This window comes from Protopterus annectens, chromosome 3.part0 (genome assembly GCF_019279795.1).
Source record: "Protopterus annectens isolate FY-2018-M chromosome 3.part0, PAN1.0, whole genome shotgun sequence".
NCBI classification, from domain to species: Eukaryota; Metazoa; Chordata; order Ceratodontiformes; family Protopteridae; genus Protopterus; species Protopterus annectens.
This window is the reverse complement of record NC_056731.1, coordinates 1,824,820,533-1,824,839,005: the sequence shown is the minus strand read 5'-3', so window position 1 is coordinate 1,824,839,005 and position 18,473 is coordinate 1,824,820,533.

Here is an 18,473-nt window from a genome sequence, read left to right as displayed (position 1 = left end):
GTTGTAGTTTTCCTAAAATTCTAATTTATTTATCTCACCCAAAAATGTCCAAGAATCTTTACAAATTTGTTTCACTTCATTAATGTATTTCTTTAAAATAGTATCTACTACCTTAGCACAAGAATAGGTGATAGAGTACTTGGCATCAACCAATGGCCGCATAGGTGGATTGTTAAGGCTCTTGTGAATTCTGGGGATGCCAAACAGTACAGGGATTTTGGGGGCTGGCATGGTCAAATAGTTGTACGTATTGACATCTATCTTGGCTTCAATAAACAAGTCATTGATATATGCCCTAATATGACCATATGCTATGTTTAGCTCATTTAGTGATACATTCACATAGGTTTCACTCAGTAACATTTGTTTCATTCTATTAACATAGTCATTCAGGTCCATGAACACTAACCCACCCCCCTTATCTTATTTCATGATTCTCAGGGGCAATTTCCGCACCTCTTTAAGTGCTAGCCATTCTGACCTGTTAGTGTTACAGCTGTTATTGACACTTTTGGTTTTAGGCTTATTATTGTTGAACAAATTTCTAAAATCAAGTTCACAAATATGTTGAAATAAAGCAAAGTTGGGTGTGTTGGTGGGTTATAAGTACTAGGTATTTTACACGAAGTTTCAGTAAAATTGCTATTCTCAAATAACAATGACAAGTTTAGTTTCCTAACAAACAATTTGAAGTCCAAAATGACTTTAGAAATATCAACATGTCTACTCAGTACAAAAGACAAACCTTTCACCAAACAGTTCAATAAGTCTGTTACGACTTCAAACGAGGACAAGTTGTATATTTTAAATTCTCCTTCTATGTTAGAAATTATTTCACAGGCATTATTTCTTGCAAATTCAAGAAACTGGGTTGTTACCTCTTCTGTTTGTTCTTCCTGCATGCACCCGTCATGTTCTGCTGGTGTTGCTGGTTTGAACGGTAGTTGGTAACCCTGCTGTTCCGAAAATGTCCTATCTGGTGCCGATTATTGATTTGCGATGGTTCAATTTCATCATCATCTTCCTCATTCCCTTGGGTGGAATTGGTTTTATTATTCAAAAGTCTCTCACTACACTGTACTGCTGGTACAGCCTGTTGATTCCTGATGTGGATGTTGCATTTGATGTACCTGCTACATTGTCATCAGGACTGTGAGGGGGTGGCTTTGGGTAGGCTGGTTCCTTGCTGTAGTCCTTTCTAGTCCTTAAGCCTTTCTAGATAAGAAATGTGTAACTCTTATTACAAGAAACAAATTTTAACAAAGCAAGTAGCACTTGTATGTTTTAAAGATTAAAAGGTAAATGAAAGGGTTAATTTCAATTTTGCCTCTGGTGAGGGAAGGACATTTTATTGGTTGGTTGTATGTCATGTGACTACAAGCCCATTTGTTTTAAACAGTAACTGTGTGTGGGTGTATATGTGTATCTGAAAAAGTTCTTACTATTAAGAAGGACGAAAAGTGCTTAATAAACGAGAGTGGACTGTTCTCCTTGGTTGCTGTTTTTTATGGATTTATTTGTAATTAGTTCTAGAATTTCTTCATTTTTTTCAAGTTTGTGCTTTTGTGTAATGGCAACAGAAGGTATCAACAGTTCTCCACATAACTCCTCACAGACTTCTCGAGAAGAACAAGGTAACCTAACGCTACTTATTAATATGCTAACCCAATGCATGGAGGATTTAACAGCAAGACCAGACTCTCTGCCAAGCAACAGCATTCAGGACACAGGCAATAACCATGGTTTTAGTTTAAGCCAGGCAGGAATAGCCAGCCCTCAGCGAAATGTTTCCTTCACTCACAGTTCACAGCGTGACTATAGCCAAGTGAACCAAGTAAACAATGAGAATGTATGGAGTAAATGTACAAGTAGAAATCATGGTCCTGTAACCACATCTTTTCTTATAACTTCCTCTGGGCTTATGGGGACCTCTAACTTTTATAACTGGTTGAATGAACCACTGAGTTTAATCGACCAGCCTACAAACAACAGATTAGGGGACTTGGCTGGAGGAATTGTTAACATAGTGACAAATTTAAAAGAATTGGACAATAAATTACTGAAACACAAAAAAACTGCAGCTTGAGATTACTTATTTCTGAGACTGTATAAAATACAATGTTGTTCCAAAAGGATTACGGGTCTAGCAATGCCCCATGGAGTTGGGGGCTGGGTCAGTTTTTCATATGGTACTTATCCGACTGTTTGATAAACACAGCTTTGAGCTGCTCGAACTTATGATGAAATACTACCAAGGTATGGTAGAGACTTTAACTAATGAAGTGTCTGACATGGACAAATTGATAAAGGCTTACCCTGACCTTGACTGCTACAGATTCGAGTACAACTGAATCTTTAGTAGCACTGACCAGTATATGCTTAAATTAAAAGCAACTAAAGTCAAAAAAGTAAGAAGCAGCCTACCCAAAGCCACCCTCCTCACAGTCCTGGTTCCAGATTGGAGCATATCAAGTGGAATACCACAGGGTTCAGTCCTGGGTCCTCTCCTGTTTGATATCTACTGCTCTGAAGTACAGGCTAACACAGAAAGTATTTGGCTAACTAATTTTGCAGATGACTGCAAACTAGGAGCCATAATCGAAAGTCCTAACAATGTGGGCATCCTACAAAAGGGCATCACTGAGACAGATGCCTGGTGTCAATGCCATGGCCTCAAGCTCAATGCCAAAAAGTGCATTGTCATCCCCTTTGGTAAAAACTATGTACCCATGAACTACCACATAGGCAGTAGTCTACATAACACTGAAAGTGTGATAAGAGACATTGGGTCACAGGTGGACAGTAGTCTTTCCTTTGATAATCACATCACCACAGTGGTCAGGAAATCCTTCTACATGGCACACCTCATCACAAAAGGTTTCTCATCCAGAAAAAAAAGAGGTCATTGTTCCCCTCTACTTATCACTCATTAGACCCATTATAGAGTACAATGCCCTTTTGGGTATGTACTTTACAAGACATCTACAAGAACTGGAAAGGCTGCAGAAATACCTCACAAAGAGCATTACTGACCTCAAACAGATGGCCTATGCAGACTGTCTCAAAAAACTCCAGCTTTACTCAATTGCATTTCGCCTACTCAGAGGCAATCTCTGCCTAACATACAAAGCTATGTCAAACCCAGAGCTGTTGGACATGCTCCACTTAAAGAAATCCAAATCCCTCTGCGCTACACACTGTAGGGACCTAAACCTTGTTACCACAATAAACAGAGCATGCTGGAGGGATAGATTCCTGTCCCAGAGATTCCCCATACTCTGGATCAGACTACCTATTTATGTCAAACAGAGCTCCTCATTAGCATTCTTCAAGAAAAAGCTTGATGACTGGATGCAAAATAGGAAATTCACTCCAGGGATCACTTCTGTGGCTCTGCTCGACAGGGGCACAGGAAAATAATTTTCTTGGGTGGTGAAAGCCAGGGTACCTTCTTGGCTAGGCTTATATAGGCCCTAGGGCCAATAGCCTGATACCTACCTATGAACCTATGAATCTATATGCATAATGAAGGCAGGGTTATTGATGACAATGTAGCAGGTACATCAAATGCAACACCCACATCAGGAATCAACAGGCTGTACCAGCAGTACAGTGTAGTGAGAGACTTTTGAATAATAAAACCAATTCCACCCAAGGGAATGAGGAGGATGATGATGAAATTGAACCATCTCAAATCAATAACCAGCACCAGACAGGAAATTTTTAGAACAGCGGGGTTATCAACTACTGTTCGAACCAGCAATGCCAGCAGAACATGACAGGTGCATGCAGGAAGAACAAACAGAAGAGGTAACAACCCAGTTTCTTGAAATTGCAAGGAACAATGCCTGTGAAATAATTTCTAACATAGAAGGCGATTTTAAAATATACAAATTCTCCTCGTTTGAAGTCGTTACAGACTTATTGAACTGTTTAGTGAAAGGTTTGTCTTTTGTACTGAGTAGACATGTTGATATTTCTAAAGTCATTTTGGACTACAAATTGTTTGTTTGGAAATTAAACTTGTCATTGTTATTTGAGAATAGCGATTTTACTGAAACTTCTTGTAGAATACCTAGTACTTATAATCCACAAACACACCCAACTGTGCTTAACTGAACATATTTGTGAACTTGATTTTACAACTTTGTTTGATGATAATAAGCCTGAAAGCAAAAGTGTCAATAACAGTTGTAACACTAACAAGTCAGAATGGCTAGCACTTAAAGAGGTGCAGAAATTGCCCCTGAGAATCATGAAACCAGATAAGGTGGGTGGGTTAGTGTTCATGGACCTGAATGACTATGTTAATAGAATGAAACAAATGTTACTGAGTGAAACCTATGTGAATGTGTCATTGAACGTGCTAAACATAGCATATGGCCATATTAGGGCATATATCAATGACTTGTTTATTGAAGCCAAGATAGATGTTAACACGTACAACTATTTGACCATGCCAGCTGCAAGAATCTCTGTACTGTTTGGCATGCCCAAAATTCACAAGAGCCTTACCAATCCACCTATGCAACCATTGGTTGATGCCAGGAACTCTATCACCTATTCTTGTGCTAAGGTGGTAGATACTATTTTATATAAATACATCAAAGAAGTTAAACAAATTTGTAAAGATTCTTGGACATTTTTGGGTAAGATAAATAAATTAGAATTTAAGGAAAACTACAACTTTCTGTCTATTGATGCGAAAGATCTTTACACTTCTATTCCACACACAGATGATATAGAATGGGTCTCCTTTATGTTGAGATACCTCAAGGAACCCCAAGCAGAGATTACCTTAGTAGAAGAGTTGTTAGACATAGTCTTAGCAAACAACTTTATTACCTTTGACAACAAATATTTCCTACAGAAGATAGGGCTGGCAATGGGCTCACCTTGTGGGGTGAGCTTTGCTAATTTAGTAATGGCATACTAGGAGCTGGAATATATTTTGAAACATACACAGCGGTGGTGGTGCTGCGGCAGAGTTGTCGCCTCACAGTAAGACATTGTCCTGTTCGATTCTCAGCTAGAGCATCTTCTGTGTGGAGACATGCGTGGATGGGCGTACCTTCGTTGAAGGTTGTGCGTCAGGGCCGGCAACTCACCACGTAAAAAATCTACTGCCAATCATTAGCAGACCAGAGTTCCACTGTGGCGACCCCTAACCAGGAAAAGCTGAAAGACACAACAACACAGATAAAAGAACAAATCTATTTTACATAAGGTTTTTGGATTATATCTTCCTAATTTTTAAAAGGGATAAAGCACAAGCTTATGCATTAGTCGACTACTTCAGTAAAACTATACAGTTTCTTCAGTTCACATACACCTATAGTAAGGATATTATTTCTTACTTAGATACTGAACTGAGAAAAGACAAACATCTTAAGTTGTATACAGCTAAAATATATAGGAAGAAGACATACCCCAACTAGTTTCCATCCATACCACCAAAAATGATCTGTGGTTAAAGGTCAGCTAGTACATGCAGCTAGGATGGTAACAGAAGACAATGACTTTCTTACAGAATGTGAACACTTACTTGGCATGTTTCTAAAACGTGGATATCCTGCCTCATTAATTTCAGACTTAATGGTCGAAGTCTGTACAAAAAGGGACAGTGGCATATACCAGCCCCTTCTTAGCAATAGCAGTTTACCCACTACAGTAGGAACAATATATTCTGTATGAGAAGACAATTTCTGTAATGAGGAACCTAACAATGTGAAGAAATATGTACTTAGTTTTTTTACACCTTTTAACTTAGAAGCCACAGACCTTAGGAAGAGTTTACATAAGAAATGGAACTTACTGTTGCCTGATACATCAATAAACAGTAAACTGCCAGATCACCCAAAAGTCATCTTTAAAAGAGGTAAAAACTTAAAAAACCTTGTTGGAATACAATCAAGTCCCAGTGAGGTATTCAAGGATGTATAAATGTGGTATGTGCCTTTATTGTAAATATGTTGAGGAGGGCGTAACATTTTGGTTGAGGAATAAAAAGTTTACTGTGGACAGGAAATACAACTGTAATTCAAAAATTATTGTATATTTCGCACAGTGTCAGTCATGCCCAGCATATTATATTGGGAAAACTGAGCAAAAGTTAAAAGATCATATGTATGAGCATATGGCTTAAAAACCTCAGCTTTGGCTGGCTAAAAACTTTCTGTATTCAACTGGACATATAAGAGAATTTAAGTACCTTTATCTGCACTTTTTTTCAAAAAAAAAATACAGTATTTAAATTGATTTTAACTGTGTTGCAGGAATATTAACTGAACTGGAAGTTAGTCAGTGTTTGCTGAATTTTGTTGTTTGCTAGTAATTACAGGTGTGGGAGTAGCCACATTCTTTGATTTCCTGTCCTTGCCTATTTAAGTGGTACAGTGTGAAATATTTTCTGCTTAAAAACCTCAGCTTTGGCCGGCTAAGAACTTGCTGTATTCAACTGGACGTATAAGAGAATTTAAGTACCTTTATCTGCACTTTTTTTTCAAAAAATACAGTATTTAAATTGATTTTAACTGTGTTGCAGGAATATTAACTGAACTGGAAGTTAGTCAGTGTTTGCTGAATTTTGTTATTTGCTAGTAATTACAGGTGTGGGGGTAGCCACATTCTTTGATTTCCTGTCCTTGCCTATTTAAGTGGTACAGTGTGAAATATTTTCTGCTTAAAAACCTCAGCTTTGGCCAGCTAAGAACTTGCTGTATTCAACTGGACGTATAAGAGAATTTAAATACCTTTATCTGCACTTTTTTTAAAAAAATACAGTATTTAAATTGATTTTAACTGTGTTGCAGGAATATTAACTGAACTGGAAGTTTTGACTCTGCTCTTCAGTTAGTCCCATCCACCCTCCCTGTTTTTGTTTTGGTGTTAATCTCAGTGGCCTTGAAACTGCCCGCCCCGCTTGTAAATTTGTGTTTGGATACTCCTTCTTGGCCCATCTCATTTGCTCACTCAACTGAGTGCAGTGAGATCATATTCTGATTTCAGGCACTCCTACTGTGTACAAAAAGAGCATCTGGGAAACAGAAAAAAACATTAAGCTTGTTTCCTGCCTTTCCTGTTAAGTGGTATAGACTATTTGTAGGCTTCTGAGCCCCCAAACCCTTCTGTGTTGGAGGGAAGCCTTCTAGCTTAGTTTTTTTTTCTTATAACTAGCCAGTTTTCTAGTTTCAGCACTCAAATTTGTTTCTTTGATCTCAGCACTTGTTCAGAAAAAAAAAAAATGTAATCTGCTTTTACTGTACTTGTGTTTCTACCTACTTTATTTTACTTTTGCATCATCTTAAAAGTACTCAATTGTATTTATTACTGCTTGGTGTAACTCATTCTAAGCCTTTTGGTTTAAACACTTGGGCTTCGGACCAGTTGTTTTGCACTGAGGGGGTTTGTGGTCTGCTCTGTAGTGGCAGAACAGGTAACTTACATTCTTCTAGGTTGGGAACTGCTGATTGAGGGCTCAGTGTCTGTTATTCTAAAAGTGTATTAATTCTGGTTTAAGCACTTGGGCTTTCAGGCCAGTTATTTTACATTAAGAGGGTTCGTGGTCTGCACTCTTGTGGGAGTAGAGGCTGGACTCTGCCCTTCTGAGCTGGGAATTTCTGGTTTAAGGCTTATAGTGCATGCATATCTGAACTGCTTCTTACTGAAGTTAGTGCACCTTGTTTGCTGTGGCACAGACTGGATTCGGGCCTGCTGGATCTACCTTTGTTTGTGTAACTTGAGCACTAATGCAGGCATTCTCTAAAGTATTCAATTGTATTTATTACTGCTTGGTAGTAACTTGATTAAAGTGTAGCTATCATTCTAAGTCTTTTGGATTAAGGACTTGGGCTTCAGACCAGTTGTTTTACATTAGGAAGGTTTGTGGTATGCACTGTGGTGGCAGGACAGGTAGCTTTCATCCTTCTAAGTTGGGAACTGCTGATTGAGAGCCCAGTGTCTGTTATTCTTAAAGTGTATTAGTTCTGGTTTAAGCACTTGGGCTTCAGGCCAGTTATTTTACATTAAGAAGGTTCGTGGTCTGCACACTTGTGGGAGAAGAGGCTGGACTCTGCCCTTCTGAGCTGGAAATTTCTGGTTAAAGGTTTATAGTGCCTGAATATTTGAACTGTATCTTACTGAAATTGGTACACCTTGTTTGCTGTAGCATAGACTAGATCCAGGCCTGCTGAATCTAGCTTTGTTTATATGTTTGTTGTTTGTTTGCTTGTTATTTCCCTGGAAAGCTAATTCCACATAATACGCGGCTTCTCAGCGCTTCTGTGGATCACTAGTGATATCTGCATTGCTTACTGTACTTATTTCCTTGTTTCACTTGAAAGAAAGTTACTGTTTGTCATTTTTGCATTTAAGTTACCTGTAACACATTGCACTTAAGTTACCTGGCACTTGCTCACTAAAGCAATTATATAAGTCAGCACTAAAAATTAAAAGCACTACACCCTCACTCCCCACTGGCCCTTGTTTTCAATTATTAAGGAATTCCCAATATTATTCTAGCATGTCCAAAGGTCAGTTGTCAATCTCCTCTCTGGTCCAGCTGGTGAATCTGGGAATCTTGAGGCAATGTTACAACTGCCTCATGTACACAGACAACCCTCTCCTCCTCCCAACAAATTCCAACACATGTGAGAGATGCAACCATATAGCCAAATTGGAGGCTAAGCTCTCTCAACTCAGTACTGGCATAACCAGTCAGGAGGAGAAGGAAACCACACTCACTACAATTCCAGTCTCACATAGACCTACCATGACAGCAAACCAAACACATAATCACACAAAAACATACTCGGAGGCTCTAAATAAAGATCTGCCTAAGCAGCAGAGACCTCCAAAGCAGACACCCAAGCAACCGCTACCCCAAAACAAAACACGTGCAACACATATCTCACAAAGCCAGTGGGCCAAACAGTCACAGCCCTTAAGACTAAACAACACACCTGATACACGTGTAATAGGTGACTCTATCGTCAGGCACACTGACGTCCTGCTCACCAGGCTGAACAAGGAGAGGGTCACGGTGAGCAGCCTGTCAGGTGCTAGGATCCGCCACATAACACAAGCACTCAGGTCACTCCAAGGCAAGTACAAATATGATTCAGTCATTGTCCATGCTGGTGTGAATGACCTGAGACGTACCTCCCTGGACTACATGAAAAGAGACATAAAGGAGCTCTCTGAGCATGTAGCCCAGGCCGGCATGACCCTGACCTTGAGTAGCATCTTACCCTCACCAAGAATGATGCCACAATATGAAGACAAGATGATCAATTTCAACAATTGGCTTAAGTACTGGTGTCATTCAAAGGGGATCCAATGCCTGTCAGCTTGGGATGATATGCTCGACAAGCCACGATGCTTCGCTAGGGACAGCTTGCACCTGTCACCCCTGGGCTTTCGGATATTGGCAAAGGCTCTTGCTACCCCCATAGTGCCTTTTTTAGGCAATGCTCAAAAGACAAACCCACCTCCATAGGTATCACAAGGGATAATAAACTAAGAGTAATGCTACTCAACGCCAGAAGTCTAAACCTCAAGATGCACTCACTCGAAACTCTCCTTAGCATGGAGAACATCGATATCTGTGCAGTAACAGAAACCTGGTTCAGGGCTCCCGATAGCACCCCAGCACTACCAGGTTATACCTCATACCATGCTTTTCGGCCCCAAAACTTGGACCGAACCACAAAAGGAGGGGGAGTATCGATATTCATCAAAGATACCCACACCTCCAGGTTGGTGGCAAAGCACGAAGCATCAGAGACTATCCATGTGCAACTAACAGTGGGTAAAACTGCCTTCCAGTTTATAGCCTACTACAGACCACCCTCCCAAACCCAGGAACCCCACTCGGCCTTCCTGAGAACACTGGAAAATATGAAGGTCTCTCCAAACACCATTATATTGGGCGACTTCAACTACTCAAACATAGACTGGGAGCATTACTCTAGCTCCAACACCCTAGCCCAAAGGTTCCTAGAATTTATAAACTCAAATGCTATGGAACAACTTGTTACCACTCCCACAAGAGGGAAAACATACTGGACCTGATCATCACCAACATGGGGACTCTATGCTCCAGACTAGAAGTGTATCCCTCACTGGTAAGATCAGACCATAAACTAATCTCATTGGATATTCACATCCCGACCCCACCCTCTGCCCAGAAAACCACAGTGAAAAACTTCTCTAAAGCAAATTTCACACTCCTCAAAACCGAGGTGGAATCCTTCAAAGCCCCCGGGCCTGTGGAAAATACGGCCCAGACCACAGAATCCTTTATAAATGCATTCTATGAACACCTTCAGGAATGCATGGATCATGCGATCCCAAATAAAACCAAGACCCAATCCTCAAAAGGCAGACGTCCTGTCTGGTGGACCCCAGCCATAAACAAACTATACAATAGAAGGAGGAAGCTACTAAATGATAGAGCAAAATCCCAAAAAGGGAAGGCATCACTGATCAGTATTAGCAAAAAACTACGGGCACTCATAAAATTGTCTAAGGCTAGCTTTGAGAGAAAAATTGCACAAGACACTAAGGATAATCACAAGACTTTCTTTAGTTATGTTAGGAACCTGGGTGGTAATTCCCACATATGCTCAGAATTAGTCCAAAATAAAAAAAAATACACTGAACCCACAGACATTGCCAACATCCTAGCTGACAGGTTCAGTGCAAACTTCTCCCCCCCTCCCCACCAAAAGGGCAAATATCTATCCCAGCAGAGTGCTGCCCCCCTGACATCTCAGATACTCAGGTAAGAGCCGCCCTCTCCAAAGCAAAAAACACAGCATCAATGGGACCAGATGGTGTCCCGGGCTGCGTCCTACAAGAACTCCAAGAAGAGCTAAACCCAAACATAAAACTACTGTTCAATCTCAGCCTTACTACAGGATATGTGCCCAAAGAGTGGCATACAGCAACAGTGGTCCCTCTCCATAAAGGTGGTGCCTCAACGGATCCTGGAAACTATCGCCCCATAAGCCTGACTAGCTTGGTCTGCAAAGCTATGGAAAGGATCATCATGGACCTCATAAATAAAGATATTGGGGACCTACAGACACTGGATCCTACCCAGTTCGGCTTTGTTAAGGGCAGATCCTGCCTCTTAAACCTGGTTGATTTCTTTGAAACAGTCACCAAGGCCATTGACGAGGGTAAGGTGGTCCACACAGCCTGCCTGGACCTCGCAAAAGCCTTCGATACAATACCCCACTCGGGCATTATAGATAAGCTCACCAGCTTAAATATAAACCCCTATGTCACTAGATGGATTGCAAACTGGCTCAAGGACAGAACCCACATGGTTAGAATTGCTGGAGCCATGTCAGACTCCAAACCAGTTACAAGTGGTGTCCCACAAGGCTCAGTCCTGGGACCTCTCTTGTTCGGTATATATTTCTCGGAGGTACAGGCCAACACGGAAGGACTGTGGCTGACCAAGTTCGCAGATGACTGCAAACTGGGCACCATAATCGACTCTCCAGCCGACACAAGCATCCACCAAAAGGGCCTCATAGAAACAGACAACTGGTGCCAGAGCCATGGCCTCAAGCTAAATGCCAAAAAGTGTATAGTCATCCCCTTTGGCAAAAACAAAGTGCCCACAAATTACCACATAGGTGGTAATCCATTAAGTACAAAATAAGTAATTAGGGACCTGGGGACCCAAGTTGATAGCAATCTCTCATTTGACAACCACGTGGCCAAAGCAGTTAGAAAAACATTTTATATAGCCCACCTAATCATGAAGGGATTCACGTCTGAATCAGGGGAGGTCATCGTGCCTCTTTACTCATCCCTCATCAGGCCCATAAATGAGTACAATGCCCCTTTTGGGATGTACCTTACCAGACACCTGCAGCAACTGGAAAGACCCCAAAAGTACCTCACCAAGAGGATCAAAGGGCTCAAACAGATGCCATATGCTGCCCGGTTAAAGAAACTCCAGCTCTACTCAGTGGCATACCACCTGTTCAGAGGCGATCTTTGCCTGACGTATAAAGCCATGTCCAACCCGGAATTAATGGACATGCTGCACCTCAGAAAATCCAAATCCCATCGAGCTACGCGCTCAAGAGACTTGAACCTCAGCACTGAAATAAATAGGACATGCTGGAGGGACAGATTCATAACCCAGAGGCTCCCTTCACTCTGGAATAAAATCCCAGTCCAGGTTAGGCAGAGTCCCTCATTGACTCTCTTCAAGAGGAATCTTGATGAGTGGATGGGAGATCATAGGTTTACCCTGGGTATCACTTCTGTGTCACTGTTAGACAGAGGCACAGTATACTAACCTCAAAAAAGGACATATCAAAATAAATTTAAAATGGGTGGCGAAAGCCAAACACATTCTGGCTAGGCTTATAAATGCCGTAGGGCAGATAGCCTAGTATGAACCTATGAACCTATGTATAGTATAAGAAAGGGCAAACAGGAAAATGCTCTAGCCAGACACACCACCCAAAACCCCACTCGCAGTTTCAGGTTCACAGTGATTGACCAGTTAGCACAGGACAATAGGGGGGGGGGTCCTTTTACATTATTACTAGAAAATGTGGAGTTATTGTGGAAAATTCATGTTAATGCATGCCAGCATCCAGGATTGAATGCCATTACTTCAATTGTATGTGTGTTAAAATTGTTAAGCCTTTCTAGATAAGCAAAGTGTAACTCTTATTACAATAAACACATTTTAGCAAAGCAAGTAGCACTTGTATGTTTTAAAGATTAAAAGGTGAATGCAAGGGTTAATTTCAATTTTGCTTGTGGTGTGGGAAGGAAATTTTATTGGTTGGTTGTATAGCATGTGACTACAAGCCCATTTGTTTTAAACAGTAACTGTGTGTATATGTGTATCTGAAAAAGTTCTTACTATTAAGGACGAAAAGTGCTTAATAAATGGGAGTGGACTGTTCTCCTTGCTTGCTGTTTTTTGAGGATGTACTTGCAGTTTGTTATAACATAGCATTTTCCTGGCAAACTATTTGCAAACCAGTAAAGGTTGATGTAAAAACATCAATGACAGACAGTTGAGATGCAGACTTCATACCCATAAGAAAATGCAAGCTAATACAAAACTCTTCTAGCAACTCCCTTCTTTTGGAAGAGCAATATTAAGACCCTGTCCCCATGTCTGCATCTGTGTCCAACTGTTTTATATGGGCCTTGTACAAATGTCTGTCTGCAAGAGTTTGAGAGTTATGGCCAAAATTTAGCCTTATAATAACAGTGCAACACAAACCATCTGAGGACCACAGCAGCTGTATGAGGCACAATGATGGACAACCTGCTAAACAGGTATAGTCAGAGGTGTGAGGCCCCGTAACCCTGTGTGTGATGTTACAACTTCTACCCCAGTTACACCATAACTACAAATATATAACAGCAGCAACTGTGGACAAAGCCTGTCACTGGACTTTATAAGGACAAACTGGCACATATGAGGGGAAGGGGAACCACTGGCCATTCAAACATAGAATGTGCACACTAGAATAATTTGTGCAGTAACATAGGTTCCCTGCAGTGTATGGTGTCTATAAAAAAATGCCTGTCAGCAGTTCTTCACATTAATCTATACTGATCTGCCACTAACATATCAGGAAATCACAGTGGTATGTAAAATATACCACACATATTATGGAAAACTCTACTCAGTCCAATGCACTCTGTACCCACCTCAGGATATGACTCAGTTAATAAGGATAGCACACAGCCAGGAAATCCCTCAGCCAGTGTATCACTGCAGTGCTGGACTGTTTACACAGGTTCATCAGCTAATCAACCGTAGCACACAAAATCCTGGGCCAGAGTACTGGGAGCTCTGGACTGGAGTCCCACTGTTAGTATTAAAGATCATACTGGACATGTTCCTACACTTAGAGAATTGCAGCCCATGTCTAATCCCATATCTGACTATAGAACTGTGTTGTCCATATATGCTTTTGTATACAGCCAGCTATGTACACCTTAACTGTCTCTCTCCACCCCCATTAGGTAGGATTACTCTCATCTATCTGTATGTGGCACATATAAGACATATCTGGATCTGTTGAGTGAGATATACATATATACAGCTAACATATACATATATATCAATTATAGACAGGCAGAGACATGGGGAGAGAAACCAACTAGGAACCAAAAACCAATAAAGTCCAGAAGAAAACGTTGTCCAAAGCCAACAAGGAATTTATTTGAGCACAGAAAGATAAAACTGAATTGACCTAGGTTTCGTCTTCATAATAAGACTTCTTCAGAATACTAAAACACATCAAAACCACACTTAATATATGGTTACATAACCACACCCCCAGTAGAAAATCAATTAATCAATCAATCCTAATTCCTAAAAAACAAACAAAACTCACTTAAAAAATATATATACGAATATATATATTAAAATCCATGCAAGGTGTAATATATAAAAAGATGAAACCTAGGTCAATTCAGTTTTATCTTTCTGTGCTCAAATAAATTCCTTGTTGGCTTTGGACTACGTTTTCTTCTGGACTTTACAGAGGGAGAGAAAGACAGACAGAGAGAGATAGAGAGAGAGAGAGAGAGAGATTGTAACCAGTGGCATGTGCAAGTACTTAGATGAAATCCATTGTGTAATAGTAGTGAGGTAGGGATTGTAATCTCACATTGCCCACCTTGTGTGCATGTGTGTGTGTGTGTGCGTGTGTGTGTGTGTGTGTGTGTGTGTGTGTGTGTGTGTGTGTGTGTGTGTGTGTTTCTGTATCTATTACATTTACAACAGAAAACACACACCCAACAGGCCTATGCCTGTGTAATGGTCACCAACTGTATGACCCTGATACTAGTGTTTTCCACAATAGTGGCCTACCTGTCAGCAGCTACTGATGTCATGCACCCCAACAACAGTGTCAGACACTCTTCATATGAATAAGCCTCATGGCATACGAGATAAGTGCATAACACTATAGTGTAAACAGGTCTATGCTACCATGTCGAAAGGCATCTTCATCAAACATGTCTCAATTGACACAGAAATACTGACTTGTTTAAAACCTTAACAGCTAACTCAGTGAATTTTTTCCCAGGGGAAAAAATGCTTGGCCATCATCGGTGGTTTGCCCTTTTCCCCACTGTAGTGCAATCTTGGACTTGGTAAATTTAGTTAGGAGGAGTGTGGGAGGCACAGCACTCCATATTGGGGTGTGTGGGGGCAAAGCCCCCCATGTTGTAGGGTTTGAAAGTGTGTTTTTTTTTCTGTCTGGCCAAGCAATTTTTTCCCCTGGGAAAAAATTCACTGACTCAGCCATTTGGGTTATTGACAAGTTGATATTACTGTGTAATTAAGATGCGTTCAGCAAACATGTCTTTTGACATGGTAATGTAGACCCAGTGTAGACAGCTAAATAGGTAGTGGTTCCAATCCTTACAATGACAACTCAGTCTGTCTGTGTGTGTTTAAGTATATACCCTTGTGGCTGTCTGTATTTCCTGCCTATGTGTGTGCAATGCCAATACAATTTAAGGCTAGTTCCACCCTGTTAACCCACCATTGCACTACTGTATCGGGCCTGTTGATGCTATCCACTTTAGAAACACTGTTGGATATGCTTCAGCCCTATAAGCTCCGTGGAGCATGCGATAAGTGCATAGCACTATAGTGCATACAACTAGATAGATAGGGGTTCTAATCTCAGTAGTGCCAACTGTGTCCGTGTTTGTAGGTTATATAATTTTGAGTCTTGTTCCACCCAGTAAACCTCCCATTGCCCTAATTTTCAAAGCTTGTTGATGTCATTCACCTTAGAAGCACCGTTGGACACTCTTCAGCCATGTACACTCTGTGGTGCATGTGATAAGTATGTAGGACTGTAATACATAAAGCTACATAGGTAGGGGTTCTAATCTCAGGTCTGGCAACTGTGTGTGTGCATTTGTAGGTTATACCATTTTGAGGCCTGTTTCACCCAGTAAACCCCACATTGCCCTACTTTACAAAGTCTGCTGATGTCATTCACCTTAGATTCACCATTGGACAGTATGCAGGTATGTAAGCTCTGTGATGCATGTGATAAGCATGTAACAATATAGTACAGACAACTAGATAGGTAGGGGTTCTAACCTCAATAGTACCAACTGTGTGTGTGGTTAAACCATTTTGAGGCCTGTTCCACCCTGTTGACCCCTCCTCCATTCCATTACTTTACAGGGCCTGTTCATGTCATCCACCTTAGATTCACTGTTGGACACTTTCTAGGCATATAAGCTCTGTGACACATGCAATAAGTAGATAACACTATAGTACATGCAACTAGATAGGTAGGGGTTTAAATTTCAATACAGCCAACTGTAATACGGTATATGAGTGTGTGAAGCATATCCCCTGTGGTTGTCCTGAGTGTTGGCTATATAATTTTGAGGCCTGTTGACCCCTCCTCATGGCATTACTTTAAAGGGCCTGTTGATGTCATCCACCTTAGATGCACCATTTGAAACTCTCCAGGTCATACCACTCATCTGTACAGATTTATGTGGAATGTCCAGATGTTTGCCACATATATGTGGCCCATGTCTCATAACAATGAGGTTTTCTGTCAAATCATTGGCAAATCAGTGAGAGTTGAATTCAGAAATAATGGCATACATTTGAGTATCAGACGTCATACCCTTCTGAAAATACATGCTGACGCAAAACCTATTACCCTATCAATTGTCTAGGTTGGTAAGAGCAATATCTGTGAAGTCTCCCTCTTTTGGAGAGTTTATCCCACCATTCTTGAAGGCTTTGTCCAGATTAATTGCAGTAAGAGGTTGTGAGTTATATCCCTCGCATGTAATCTCTGTGGTACATGTGATATGTACATAGCAGTGTTGTACATACAACTAGATAGGTGGGGGTTCTAATCTGAATACTGCCAACTGTGTGAGTGTATGTGTTTCTGTATGCATATCCCCTGTGGCTGTCTTGCCTGTGTGTGCAATGTTTATACCATTTTGTGTGCCTGTTCCACCCTGTTAACTCTCTCATTGCCAACCTAGGCAGGGCCCCTACAGATGTCATCCACCTTAGAAGCACAGTTACACATTTTCTAACACAATAGTTCTGTGGCACATGCAGTACTCAGGTCAGTCTGTAGTGTACATAACTAGATAGGTATGTGTTCTAATCTCAAAAGTGGCAACTCTGTGTGTATGAGTATTTCAATGTATGCCCCCATGCAGCAGTGTGTGTGTGTGTGTGTGTGTGTGTGTGTGTGTGTGTGTGTGTGTGTGTGTGTGTGTATGTTTGTGTGTGTGCGTGCATGTGCGTGTGTGTGATGACTCTACCATTTTGAGGGCCTGTTAGCCCCCCAGTGGAAATCCTTACAGCACCTGCAAATGTCACCCACTTGAATAGTAGTGGCAGACACTACATAACTATATAAGCTCTGTTGTGCTTGCATTATCTATACAGCACAATCATATGTAAAACATCGCAGCAGTGTGACTGTGTTAGGACCACCAGCATACCCCTCCACCCCCTCTCAGAAAGACATCTGGATAAAGCCATACAGAAAACTAGGACAAAGGCCAAACATTAAGCTCAGTCTTCACATATTGCTGTGACAAGCATAGAAAGTAGATAGCATAACAGGTTGTGAATTTGCATGCATTTTCTGAAGGGCATGAGTTGTGATGTGACAATATCCATCATTATTCTCTAACGTTAGTCTTTCATGATTTTCCACCAATTTGCCAGAAAACCACAATGTTATGAAAAAATGGAACAAAAATATGTGGCAAACATCAGGACATTCTCCAGAAATATGTAAAGGTGAGAGTTATGGCTACAATCTGTACCACCCTGCAGGTTGCAGTCCATGTTTGGCCAGGTGTGACCTGTGACAACAACTGAAACAATACAGAGGTCCCCAGAGTGTAGGACAACAAACATTTGCTAAAGTTGTCTACTAGTTGCATAAAGCAGTTATTGCACATCAGAAGCACATTAATGTTACAAGAAATAGTGTAAGCTAAGGTAATGTCACACAATGAAGCTGTCATATTAGCAAACCAAAGGAAGTCCTGTCTGTTGCACTTGCCGTGGGTATGGTATGTCCTACCACCTGTCACGGTACTACAAGATGTGTCCCACAGTCCACATTTGATAAGGTGGCAACCCCAATCTGTGTTGCCTATGTGTGTGCAATGTCTAGACATGTAGAGGCCTTGTGTGTTGCTGCTGCCCCCAATGATCCACGTGTATCTAGGCATGAATGCTTACTGCCACCACCCACATATGTACCTGTAGGTACTGCCTAAGGCTGTGTTAACTGTAAGTAGTGTGTTGTCTGTCATTGACCCACAAACCGCTGTTAACACACTGCAATAGGGTCATCCAGTGGGTATGGAATGGTGCCAAGGTCCTGGCATCAAGCTGAATGTAGACAGCAGTAGCAGCTTACCATACAGATAGGACAGGGCCCCAT